The sequence below is a fragment of the Aegilops tauschii genome, chromosome 6, assembly GCF_002575655.3.
Source record: "Aegilops tauschii subsp. strangulata cultivar AL8/78 chromosome 6, Aet v6.0, whole genome shotgun sequence".
In the NCBI taxonomy this organism is placed as follows: Eukaryota; Viridiplantae; Streptophyta; class Magnoliopsida; order Poales; family Poaceae; genus Aegilops; species Aegilops tauschii.
This window is the reverse complement of record NC_053040.3, coordinates 97,252,281-97,266,453: the sequence shown is the minus strand read 5'-3', so window position 1 is coordinate 97,266,453 and position 14,173 is coordinate 97,252,281. Positions and strand designations below refer to the sequence as shown.

Sequence of the window (14,173 nt, the reverse complement as noted above, 5' to 3'; positions counted from 1 at the left end):
GGCTCCGCGCTTCACGACGTTGCTACTCTGCCCCGGTCGACCGACCTGGTGAAAGATCGGTCACTCCCCGAACCGTATGATTAGCGCAATAACATCCGTTTGTAGTAAAACGTGGTTGTTGGAAAACTGCTCGATCCCCTAAACCGTGTGTGGCTATCTCATATACATGGAGGTACACCAAGGTGTACAATACAGAATACAAGTCATGTACAGAAGCTACGTATTATATAGTCTAACACCCTCCCTCGATTTTAATTGTGTCCTGAGATATAAAGCAAGTTAATATTGCGCCTACAACCTACAAACTGTGGCTGTGGTAGAAGCTTCGTGAAAATGTTAGCAAGTTGATCTTTAGAGGAGATGAACTTGGTATGAAGTAGTTCATGTGCAACCCGTTCCCTCACAAAGTGATAGAACTTCTATGTGCTTCGTTCGGGCATGAAATACTGAATTAGACGACAGGTATGTAACACCGATGTTGTCACATCAAAGGACCGGCGGCTGAGCTTGAGAGACTCTCAACCCTCTCAATAAGGACTGTGCCCGTATGACCTCAGTTGTGGCATTAGCAGCCGCCTTGTACTCAGCTTCAGTACTACTGCGAGACACTGTAGCTTGTTTGCGAGCATTCTAGGTATCAAATTGGGACCAAAGAAGACTGCATATCCCCCCGTGGATCACCTGTCATCAGGACTCCCGGCCCAATTTGCATCAGAGAAAGCCGAAAGCTCACCAGATGGTGCAGGCTGAAGAAGCAAACCATACGAGGCAGTAAGACAGATGTAGCGTAAAATACGCTTCACAGCTGACCAATGTGAAGTCCGAGGAGCATGAAAATACTAACAGACACGATTGACTGCATAGGAGATGTCAAGGCGAGTGATAGTCAAGTATTGCAGACCACCAACAATATTGCGGTACTCAGTGGCATCATCGAAAGTGAGGGGATCCCCATCAAAAGCAGACAAGCAATCAGTGGCAGACATAGGAGTCATAGCATGTTTGCACTTAAGCATACCTGCTCGTCGCAACAAGTCCAGAGAGTACTTGTGCTGTGTGAGGGTCAACCCAGCAGAGGACCGAGAGACTTCCAATCCAAGGAAGTAATGCAAAGTGCCCAAGTCCTTCACGCAAAAACACCACTCAAGGCAGACAAAAGACGGTCAGCAGCAGCATTGGAGGAGCTAATGAGAATAATGTCATCAACATAGACCAGTAGACACATCGTCATCTCACGCAGATGAAAAAGGAAGGGAGATGTATCAGTCGTGGATGGTGTCGGTGTCAAAATCGACAGATCTCAGGTAGGGGATCCCGAGCTGTGGATTTGGATCGATGGGTAACAGGGAACGTAGAGACAATGTTTACCCAGGTTCAGGCCCTCTCAAAGAGGTAAAGCCCTACGTCCTATTTGATTGTATTGATGTGTGAGTATGACAATTACAAAGTTGATCTACCACGAGATCAGATGAACTAAACCATAGGTGGGTATGATGATGATGGTTCCTCCCCTTCACGGACTAACCCTTTGGTTTATATAGACACCAGGGATACCCAGGCTTACATGTTATCGGTTACCATCGGGGGATAATCATGTCGGCTACGCTACCAAGGCTTGGAGGACACGCCAAGTCTTCGGTGGGTTCCTTCTGGAGCACGGGGTCGCATGTAGTTCGGCCTTCCTTCGATGAATCAAGAGCACCCCATCAGTCCGGTCCATGAGAGATAGGCCGGCAGCCCGAGGACCCCTTAATCCAGGACACCCTCAGTAGCCCCCGAACTAGCCCCTAATGCCGAGGTCGGTAATCTTTGTCAGTTCCATGCTTCCAGAGGCTTCGGCTTCAGGGGCGAGCTCCCTTCGTCATCTATATTTGGTTGATGGTAGCTCAGTCACCCACGACACTTCGGTCAGCGGGGTATTGTGGGGCGCATCGCATCGCTTTCTTCAATATTAGTGACGCCCCTCGATTTCCATGCGTCAGAGGGAGGCAATCGGTTCAAAAACCCTTTACAAAAATGCCCCGTACGGGCCAGGGGTAGATGCCTATTTAACAGGACAGGGCGTGAAAACTATCACACCTCGCTCCCAAATCATCGGAAAGCTAGAGTCAACAAACCTCGAATGATGGCGAGCGCACCAGGCTCCTCTTCGCGCTCTCGCGGCCCCCTTCCAGGTGACTGGGCGAGCTGCTCAATTTCCCGAATGAGGTTGAGCAGCCTTGAGACACTAGGGTACTTACACGCATTAGATCTCGCACCCACCCGCCCCGGATTGACTTCTGCGAACGGCGAGGCTTTCGCGGAGAACTCCCCCGTTCCACACGGGGGAGAAAGGGTATGCTTCGTGCCCTTCCTTATTGTCGGGGATATACCCCGTGGTATGACCCGGCTTAAGTATGACCCGACCGGGACTTGGTGATTCATTTGATAACCTGGCCGGACTTGGCGCCTCATCAGTAACCCGCCTGGACTTGATGGTTCGTGATCGGGCCGGTTCATCAGAAAGGCCTGGACAAGCGGTTCACGGAGAAGGCCCAAGAGCGACAAGACCCAACGGCCTAGAAGGCGGCTTATGGTAAAGTCGGCTTATGTTATGATGGGCCGGTTTAAGAGGAAAGGATGAGGAATATTTCCCTTACCAGGAATCAAGACCCGGACTGGTACCCGACGTGTAATAGAAAATAGACTAGTCATAATCCTATTGGGACTCCACATGTAAACCGCCCCTCTAACTTATATAAGAAGGGGCAGGGCACCCCGAGAGGGAGAGGCGAGATAATCTTGAAGGCTAGACACAATAAAGAGGAGAGTCGGCTTATACAACAACTCCCTCATGAGCATAATGAGACCTAGCCACAAACAGCATGTAGGGCTATTACCGGATGATGTTGCCCGGGGTCCGAAGCTGTCTAAACCCTTGTGTGTTAATCCGCCTCGCGTCTCTCATCCCGATCAATCCCTTTCAAGCTACCACATAGATACGTTGGCCTCACGACTAAGTCCTCACACTAGGATATCTGTCGTGACAATTTCACGACAGTTGGCGCCCACCATGGGGCTCGCGCACGGTGGTGTTGAGTTCTTGGAGGGATCTCTCTCAGGGATCGAGAAGCTCGTGATCAATTGGACAAAGAAGAGTTCAAGAGATTAAGGTTACGTCGGGTGCGTCGCTGCAAAATTGTTGAGTTGACAAGATCGGCACACAATCCAATCGAAACCTAGATCGATTTTTCACAAAGTTGCACGTCGGTGAAACCGACTGAATCTCCGTCGAGGAACGCCATGAGCCGGCGGAACAGCGTCCGCGTGTGTTTAGTTAAAGATCATGAAGAGGTTATTTTCGTACGACCCGGGGACTTGACATTGCCATCTTGTGCGTTTTCAGCGGGATCAACAGAAACTCGCCGAGATTACAGAGTCGCCGAGACCATTACGTGAAGCCAAATCGGTTTTCCTGTTGTCAATTCTGGTTGCTACATGCATACAAGGAAGGCGAAGTATCAAGTGAAAACGCTGATTCAGTGAAAATCTGGAAACTTGCGACCCGAGCCGTTGGATCTTTAATTGATGGCACAGATGAGAGGTGGGTTTGGTAACCAGCCACTTATGGCTATCTTTCATATAACCCCCTGTCCTACACACGAAGTCTCAGATCTCACCTCATCCATTGTCGCCTCCCCACGCCCCACCGCGAGGACCATGGCGCTGCTGCCGTCCACCACCGCGACGGCCGACGACGGGGCCTCCCCTACCGCGACGACCTAGAGCGGAACCAAGCCGTTCCCCACCGCGACGACAGACGACGGATCCATCCCTCGCTGCGACGACCTACTGCGTAGCCGTCCCCCATGGCGGCGCCGCCGGGCGGATGCTACGGAGGTATCCGGCGATAGCCGGCGGGGCTACCAACGGCGCTGATGTAGGCGTCCACCTCGCCGAAGCTCTCCTGTGCGAGGAAGGCTCCCGCAAGGCATGCTGCCGACGGGGCAGGCGGTGGAATGTGATGTTGCTCGTTTGAAGCTTGATTCTACAGTGCCTCCTTACAGCAGATTTGTTGTGCGTGCTTGTCATGTAGAGATGAAATTTCTGAATGCAATTTTGATCTTGTGAGGTGTTATCACTCAACGTGAAAGCATTGTTGATTCTCTTTATTTAGACTGAACGGTGCTCCAACGATGTAATCTGAGAATTTGTAAAGACAAATTTTTCTGAATACAAGCAAGTGTATGTCGGATGAAAGTTCACACATAATTCAGTCCAAGGGTGTATGTTGGGCGAGCAGGAGTCACAGCAGTGTGCAGCTTAGTTGCGGACAGCACGGCAGCTAATCTGATAAAATGTGAACTGATATACAGAATTTGTCTGAATGCCATATTGATGTACAGAATTTTGTGATGTAATCTGATTGAATGTGAACTGATATAGTCGGTCTATGTAATCTGTCCATGGATGTTGCTGTCAAATGTTATCACTGACTATCCATATGAACTTTGGGTACTGTTTATACTTAACTAATGGAGTGAATCAGTTCATTTTGCCAATAATTTTTGACAAGAGCTCTTATGGACAGAAGTTCATCTTGCCAATACTTTTGACAAGAAGCATGAATTTTCATGCAATTGGCAGAAATTAAACAAAAGGACAAAAACAAATGAGACGGCAAGATATCATGCCACCTGACTACAACAAGTTACTATCATGCAGCAGACAACAAACTTAGTCGAGTATCCGAAGCAATTAATTGGAGGCAACATAATAGTAGTACAATCAGTACTAAATATTTTAAGTTTCATCACCAATAGTAACATCCAGAATCGATATGCTAAGTATGGCCAGAATCGATATGATAGGTACGGCATTGACTTAATTAACTACTCCCTCCGTTCCAAATTACTCGTCGTGGTTTTAGTTCCAAATTTGAACTAAAACCACGACGAGTAATTTGGAATGGAGGGAGTACAAGGTTGAGGCTACATAACTAGATGATTCTCAGAAGTACAAAATTCAGAGAAGAAAATATTGAGGCTTCAACTTCAATCTTGTACTGCCCAAAATAAAAACATGCGGTTGCCTCGAATCGAAATAAAGGAACCTGCAGATAAACATAAAAAAAACAGTCAGAATGAACATACAAATTATGAAATAATATAGCTATTTTGTGTGTATGATAACTACCTTTATTATTGTTGATTCTTTTGGGGGCAACTACGACTGTCATGGAAGCCAACTTGGTTACATGTCCTGCAGGTGCGAGGCTTTTTGGGTCCTCCCACATTTTTCTTCCCCTCTCCATTCTTATTTCTCTTCCCTTCTCCATCCCCTTTTTAATTTGGGAACTCATCCCATATTTTTTGTTTTTGTAATTTACTCTACTGCTCTCAAGTAGGATTTACAAGTCCAGTTTTACATATTCTACTGCCGGCAACTGATGTACATGCTACAGTACACCGACGAAGATGCAAACAAGAAAGACCAAACCAGATACTTCAAAAGTACAACTGAAGAAAGACAACTATGACATTCAGGTTAACATGATTCAGGTAGTGCTTGTTCTACCATCAGGTGGAGGGATATGACGATGTTGTGGCAATAAGACCGACGCCATATTAGTACAATCAGTAACCGAAGCAGCTGTTGCTTACCTGTGCAGGGCTAAGACGAGGTTGAGGCATGGCACAGTACGAGGAGGAGCGAGGTCCTGGAGAGGCGGCACCGATGCGTCGACAGGGAACATGGCCGGCGGAGGGAGATAGTTCACGGCCAGCGGAGGGCCCCTCGTGGCCGGCGGAGGACGCATCGTGGCTGGCGTGGGGCTCTTCGTGGCCGGCGGAGGGAGTAGTTCACGGTCGACGGACGGCCCGTCGTGGCCGGCGTAGGGCAAGTCTCCATCTCGCCGACGAGATTGAAAGACGAATCGATCGTAGTCGAAACGTAAGGACCTGGTGCGTAAATGAAGGGGTTATTTGCTAATTAGTGTTTAAGTGGCTGGTGGGATACGACCTAAGATCTATGCCGCTCTTTATTGATCTGATGACTCACGAGGTGAGTTTCCAGATTTTCACTGAATCAGCGTTTTCGCTTGATACTTCGCCTACAAGGAATCAACCTTTTTTATTTGATTCTAAATTCCAAGATAACTCATTAGGCCCAGAAAAAATTACCCCTTTTTCGAGAACCTTTTAGAAGTTCTGGGGGGGGGAGATGTAAGAAAAATTACCAATTTGACTAAAAAAGATTGAGCCGAGTTTAATTGCAATCAATTAGAAGAATAAAGAAGAATTAAGACGCGGAATGATAGTGAATAGAGAGAAAGATTCTTCTGATTTTCTTGTTAAGCTGTAAATCCAGCGTGGGGTGCAGAAGGTTTTGATCCTTTTGTTCCGGGGGGAGACCTAGGATGTAGAAGATCATAACATGAGCGATTCGGCAGATTTGGCATTCTTGAAAAAGAATACAATAGATTAGAAATCAATTCGAAATTTCCTAAATTAATAAAATAAAGAAGTGAATTTTCAAATTTTCAAATTTTAAATAAAGAGATTTATTCAAAGAAATATGGAAGGAAAAGATAATACATGGGTCCAGCTCGTGCCTATCAAGGAAAAGAAAAAGTGATCCATCAGGACAAGGAGGAAAAGTCAAGCCAACGATGACCCGGAGAAGGACACGGACTCCGCGGTCACCTTCGCTTCGAGTCGTCGCCTGAGTTTGTGCTGAACCGCCCTGGCGTGAGCGGCTCTACCTGGCCTGGTTTGACCCGCCCGTTGTTGTCAGCTACGGGACTGGCTTGCTCGACTAATCCTCTGTTTGCTGAGCCGCTGCTGCTGTAACCCGCCGCGTCGCCGACTCTGACCGCGCTGGGGCCCGTCTTATCTTCACACGCAGCCGTGCTGAGCCACGGCTGCCGTAACCCGCTGCGGTCGTTGCGCCGCACCTGAAGCCGGCCGCCCGCGCCGCCGTACTTCGAGCCGAGCAGATTTTTGATCTCTTTGAAGAGTCCCCTGGCAAGGTGCTGCACAGGTTGGCTGCCCCTCGACCAAAAAAGTCGTGTACGTATATACGTGGGCTAGACATGCGACGTTCATATTTTTTTCCGAGAGTAGGCCAAAGACGTACCATATTTTTATAGAATGCAGAAGACAATTACAAGAAGCTACAGCTCGCTGCGAACAACGGTTGTAGAACACACAACACACCCGAGCTAATCCGAAGAAAAGCCTCCGCACACATTAGAAACACAATGCAAAGGAGCCTGCCCTAAGCAGAGCATCAAAGCCGCGTCTCGACCAACACCGATCACCTCGAAGAGCAACAACTTCAACCGGACATCCCTTGTCGACGCACCATCCACCCTTGAATGCCGAAAGGAGATGGCGAGAGGGTGGCGGGACTCGGTTGGTCCCGAGAAAGCCACCGTCTTGGACTCATCGACATTGATGTACATTGCGCCCAAGAACCTCAACTCGAACCAGCGGCCCGCATCGGAGAACCGCATCACAAAGCCCTCAAGCCAAGTCTCCACGCGCGATGCTCCCAACAGAGGAACGGTGCCGAAACGCCGCCATCGCCGGTCCAAGACCTAGGCTTTCGCCCGGAGACAACAATCCAAACGAGAAGGGGGGAGATGCCGACACACCGTAGTGACGCCTCCAAGGAGGGAAACGACACCCGCATGCGCCGTCGTCGCCAGCACCAACCAAAGACGGGCAAGATTTTCATCCGTAACATCGCCCACCTCCACCCATCACGATGAATTGAGGCCAGTTGGCTGTAATGGATCACACCGCCGCCGCCGCAGCACCTCGCCATCATGCACGTAACATCGCAGAACACCGAAGCCCTGCACGGCCGAGGGCATGCACACCATCTTCCAACTCCCGCATGGCCGGGGAAGAACAACTCCAGACCACCATCCAGCTCCACCATGGCCAGGAGCAGCCGGCGCCGCAAGCAGTGGCTGGTCACGCCACTCTGGTGGACAACCACGCTTCGTCCACGGACCGCACGGACCTCCCCTGCTGCTTGCTGGCCTGGGCACACCAGCCCAGAACCAAACCGTGCCGTCTCCTCCCCCTCCCGCGGCAACACCTGCAGCACCACTCCGGCGTCGGCAAGGGCAAGACGCGCGCACCTCGCCGCCCGCCACCTCGCCGGAGAGAACCCATCGCGCCGCCCGCATGACGCCGCTCCCCCGCGCGTGGGAGGCCCGTCGGGGCTCGCAGACTTCGCCCGCCGCTGGCGGCGGTGGCGGCCCGAGGAGAATGAGGAGGGGGGGGGTGTTGGAAATATGCCCTAGAGGCAATAATAAAAATGGTTATTATTGTATTTCCTTGTTCATGATAATTGTCTGTTGTTCATGCTATAATTGTATTACCTGGAAACCGTAATACATCTGTGAATACATAGACCACAATATGTCCCTAGTAAGCCTCTAGTTGACTAGCTCGTTGATCAATAGATGGTTATGGTTTCCTGACCATGGACATTGGATGTCATTGATAACGGGATCACATCATTAGGAGAATGATGTGATGGACAAGACCCAATCCTAAGCATAGCACAAGATCGTGTAGTTCGTTTGCTAGAGCTTTTCCAAATGTCAAGTATCATTTCCTTAGACCATGAGATTGTGCAACTCCCGGATACCATAGGAGTGCTTTGGGTGTGCCAAACGTCACAACGTAACTGGGTGGCTATAAAGGTGCACTACGGGTATCTCCGAAAGTGTCTGTTGGGTTGGCACGAATCGAGACTGGGATTTGTCACTCCGTATGTCGGAGAGGTATCTCTGGGCCCACTCGGTAATGCATCATCATAATGAGCTCAATGTGACCAAGTGTTTGGTCACGGGATCATGCATTACGGTACGAGTAAAGTGACTTGCCGGTAACGAGATTGAACAAGGTATTGGGATACCGACGATCGAATCTCGGGCAAGTAACGTACCGATTGACAAAGGGAATTGTATAAGGGATTGATTGAATCCTCGACATCGTGGTTCATCCGATGAGATCATCGTGGAACATGTGGGAGCCAACATGGGTATCCAGATCCCGCTGTTGGTTATTGACCGGAGAGTCGTCTCGGTCATGTCTGCATGTCTCCCGAACCCGTAGGGTCTACACACTTAAGGTTCGGTGACGCTAGGGTTGTAGAGATATTAGTATGCGGTTAACCGAAAGTTGTTCGGAGTCCCGGATGAGATCCCAGACGTCACGAGGAGTTCCGGAATGGTCCGGAGGTAAAGATTTATATATGGGAAGTCCTATTTTGGCCACCGGAAAATGTTCGGGATTTTTCGGTATTGTACCGGGAAGGTTCTAGAAGGTTCCGAAGTGGGGCCCACCTGCATGGGGGGACCCACATGAACGTGGGTAGTGGGGGCAAGGCCCCACACCCCTGGTCAAGGCGCACCAAGATCCCACCTTAGAAGGAATAAGATCATATCCCGAAGGGATAAGATCAAGATCCCTAAAAAAGGGGGATAACAATCGGTGGGGAAGGGAAATGATGGGATTTCTTTCCCCCACCTTTGCCAACGCCCCAATGGACTTGGAGGGCAAGAAACCAGCCCCCTCCACCCCTATATATAGTGGGGAGGCGCATGGGAGCAGCACCCCAAGCCCTGGCGCCTCCCTCCCTCTCGTGACACCTCTTCCTCCCCGCTTGCGCTTGGCGAAGCCCTGCCGGGATCCCGCTACTTCCACCACCACGCCGTCGTGCTGCTGGATCTCCATCAACTTTTCCTCCCCCCTTGCTGGATCAAGAAGGAGGAGACGTCGCTGCTCCGTACGTGTGTTGAACGCGGAGGTGCCGTCCGTTCGGCGCTAGGATCATCGGTGATTTGGATCACGACGAGTACGACTCCATCAACCCCGTTCTCTTGAACGCTTTCGCTCGCGATCTACAAGGGTATGTAGATGCATTCCTCCCCTCTCGTTGCTAGCATCTCCTAGATTGATCTTGGTGACACGTAGGAAAATTTTGAATTTCTTCTACGTTCCCCAACAGTGGCATCATGAGCCAGGTCTATGCGTAGATTCTATGCACGAGTAGAACACAAAGTAGTTGTGGGCGATGATTTGTTCAATTTGCTTGCCGTTACTAGTCTTATCTTGATTCGGCGGCATTGTGGGATGAAGCGGCCCGGACCGACATTACACGTACTCTTACATGAGACAGGTTCCACCGACTGACATGCACTTGATGCATAAGGTGGCTAGCGGGTGTCTGTCTCTCCCACTTTAGTTGGATCAGATTCGATGAAAAGGGTCCTTGTGAAGGGTAAATAGCAATTGGCATATCACCGTTGTGGCTTTTGCGTAGGTAAGAAACGTTCTTGCTAGAAACCCATAGCAGCCACGTAAAACATGCAACAACAATTAGAAGACGTCTAACTTGTTTTTGCAGGGTATGCTATGTGATGTGATATGGCCAAAAGGATGTGATGAATTATATATGTGATGTATGAGATTGATCATGTTCTTGTAATAGGAATCACGACTTGCATGTCGATGAGTATGACAACCGGCAGGAGCCATAGGAGTTGTCTTAATTTATTGTATGACCTGCGTGTCAATGAAAACGCCATGTAATTACTTTACTTTATTGCTAACCGTTAGCCATAGTAGTAGAAGTAATAGTTGGCGAGACAACTTCATGAAGACACGATGATGGAGATCATGATGATGGAGATCATGGTGTCATGCCGGTGACGAAGGTGATCATGCCGCGCCTCGAAGATGGAGATCAAAGGCGCAAGATGATATTGGCCATATCATGTCACTTTATGATTTGCATGTGATGTTTGTCATGTTTACATCTTATTTGCTTAGAACGACGGTAGCATAAATAAGATGATCCCTCACTAAAATTTCAAGAGATGTGTTCCCCCTAACTGTGCACCGTTGCGAAGGTTCATTGTTTCGAAGCACCACGTGATGATCGGGTGTGATAGATTCTAACGTTCGCATACAACGGGTGTTGACGAGCCTAGCATGTACAGACATGGCCTCGGAACACAAGCAAAACACTTAGGTTGACTTGACGAGCCTAGCATGTACAGACATGGCCTCGGAACACAAGAGACCGAAAGGTCGAACATGAGTCGTATAGTAGATACGATCAACATGGAGATGTTCACCGATGATGACTAGTCCGTCTCACGTGATGATCGGACACGGCCTAGTCGATTCGGATCATGTATCACTTAGATGAAGGGATGTCTATCTAAGTGGGAGTTCATTAAATAATTAGATGAACTTAATTATCATGAACATAGTCAAAAGGTCTTTGCAAATTATGTCGTAGCTTACGCTTTAGTTCTACTGTTTAAGATATGTTCCTAGAGAAAATTTAGTTGAAAGTTGATAGTAGAAATTATGCGGACTGGGTCCGTAAACTGAGGATTATCCTCATTGCTGCGCAGAAGGCTTATGTCCTTAATGCACCGCTCTGTGTGCTGAACCTCGAGCGTCGTCTGTGGATGTTGCGAACATCTGACATACACGTTTTGATGACTACGTGATAGTTCAGTACGTAATGCTAACGGTTTAGAATTGAGGCGCCAAAGACGTTTTTGAAACGTCGCAGAACATATGAGATGTTCCAAAGACTGAAATTGGGATTTCAGACTAGTGCCCACGTCAAAAGGTATGAGACCTCTGACAAGTTTCTTAAGCCTGCAAACTAAGGGAGAAAAGCTCAATCATTGAGCATGTGCTCAGATTGTCTGAGTACTACAATCGCTTGAATCGAGTGGGGGTTAATCTTCCAGATGAGATAGTGATGGTTCTCCATAGTCACTGACATCAAGCTATTAGAGCTTCGTGATGAACTATAACATATCAGGGATAGACATGATGATCCTTGAGCAACTCGCGATGTTTGACACCGCGAAAGTAGAAATCAAGTAGGAGCATCAATTGTTGATGGTTAGTAAAACCACTAGTTTCAAGAAGGGCAAGGGAAAGAAGGGATACTTCATGAGACGGCAAATCAGTTGCTGCTCTAGTGAAGAAACCCAAGGTTGAACCCAAACCCGAACTAAGTGCTTCTGTAATGAAGGGAACGGTCACTGAAGCAGAACTACCCTAGATACTTGGTAGATGAGAAGGTAGGCAAGGTCGACAGAAGTATATTGGATATACATTATATTAATGTGTACTTTACTAGTACTCCTAGTAGCACCAGGGTATTAGATACCGGTTCGGTTGCTAAGTGTTGGTAACTCGAAATAAAAGGCTACGGAATAAACGGAGACTAGCTAAAGGTGAGATGACGATATGTGTTGGAAGTGTTTCCAAGGTTGATGTGATCAAGCATCGCATGCTCCCTCTACCATCGAGATTGGTGTTAAACCTAAATAATTGTTATTTGGTGTTTGCGTTGAGCATAGACATGATTGGATTATGTTTATCGCAATACGGCTATTCATTTAAGGAGAATAATGGTTACTCTGTCTATTTGAATAATACCTTCAATGGTCTTGCACCTAAAATGAATGGTTTATTGAATCTCGATCATAGTGATACACATGTTCATGCCAAAAGATATAAGATAATAATGATAGTACCATATACTTGTGGCACTGCCACTTGAGTCATATTGGTATAAAACGCATGAAGAAGCTCCATGTTGATGGATCTTTGGACTCACTCGTTTTTGAAAAGATTGAGACATGCGAACCATGTCTATTAGTATATATGCATGAAGAAAGTCCATATAGATGGATCGTTTGGACTCACTTGATTTTGAATCACTTGAGACATGCAAATCATACCACATGGGCAAGATGACTGAAAGGCCTCGTTTTCAGTAAGATGGAACAAGAAAGCAACTTGTTGGAAGCAATACATTTTGATGTGTGCAGTCCAATGAGTGCTGAGGCATGCAGTGGATATCGTTATGTTTTTGCTTCACAGATGATTTGAGTAGATGCTAAGAATATTTACTTGATGAAACACAAGTCTGAATTATTGAAAGGTTCAAGTAATTTCAGAGTGAAGCTGAAGATCGTCGTGACAAGAGGATAAAATGTCTATGATATGATCATAGAGATGAATATCTGAGTTACGAGTTTGGCACACAATTAAGACATTGTGGAAATTGTTTCCCAACTAATACCGCCTGGAACACCATAGTGTGATGGTGTGTCCGCACATCATAACTGCACCCTATTGGATATGGTGCATACCATGATGTCTCTTATCGAATTACACTATCGTTTATGGGTTAGGCATTAGAGACAACCGCATTCACTTTAAATAGGGCACCACGCAATTCCGTTGAGACGACACCGTATGAACTATGGTTTAGAGAAACCTAAGCTGTCGTTTCTTAAAAGTTTGGGGCTGCGATGCTTATGTGAAAAAGTTTCAGGCTGATAAGCTCGAACCCAAAGCGGATAAATGCATCTTCATAGAATACCCAAAACAGTTGGGTATACCTCCTATTTCAGATCTGGAAGCAAAAGTGATTGTTTCTAGAAACGGGTCCTTTCTCGAGGAAAAGTTTCTCTCGAAAGAATTGAGTGGGAGGATGGTGGAGACTTGAACTTTCACTTCAACTAATGTGTAGCAGGGCACAGGAAGTTGTTCCTGTGGCACCTACACCAATTGAAGTGGAAGCTTATGATAGTGATCATGAAACTTCAGATCAAGTCACTACCAAACCTCATAGGACGACAAGGATGCGTACTACTTCAGAGTGGTACGTAATTCTGTCTTGGAAGTCATGTTGTTGGACAACGATGAACCTATGAGCTGTGGAGAAGCGATGGTGGGCCCGAATTCCGACGAATGGCTCGAGGCCATAAAATGCGAGAGGATCCATGTATGAAAACAAAGTATAGACTTTGAAAGAACTACTTGATGGTCGTAAGGCTATTGGGTACAGATGGATTTTAAAGGGAAGACAGACAATGATGGTAAGTGTCACCATTAAGAAAGCTCGACTTGTCGTTAAGATGTTTTCTGGCAAGTTCAGGGAGTTGACTGCGATGAGACTTTCTCACTCGTAGCGATGCTAAGAGTCTGTTAGAATTATATTAGCAGTTACTGCATTATTTATGAAATCTTGCAGATAGGATGTCAAAACATTGTTTCCTCGACGATTTTCTTGAGGAAAGGTTGTATGTGATACAACCAAAAGGTTTTGTCAATCCTGAAAGATG

At 47.4% G+C, this 14,173-nt stretch overlaps 1 long non-coding RNA gene across 1 annotated transcript; it reads right to left on the bottom strand.

The window, feature by feature from the left end:
• Positions 1 to 4,609: 4,609 nt before the first annotated feature.
• LOC120966210 (uncharacterized) lies at positions 4,610 to 6,092 on the bottom strand. Its single transcript, XR_005759446.2, has 2 exons — positions 5,176 to 6,092; positions 4,610 to 5,092 (listed from the first exon to the last, which is right to left on the bottom strand). It is a non-coding gene; the product is annotated as an uncharacterized lncRNA (long non-coding RNA).
• Positions 6,093 to 14,173: the final 8,081 nt, after the last annotated feature.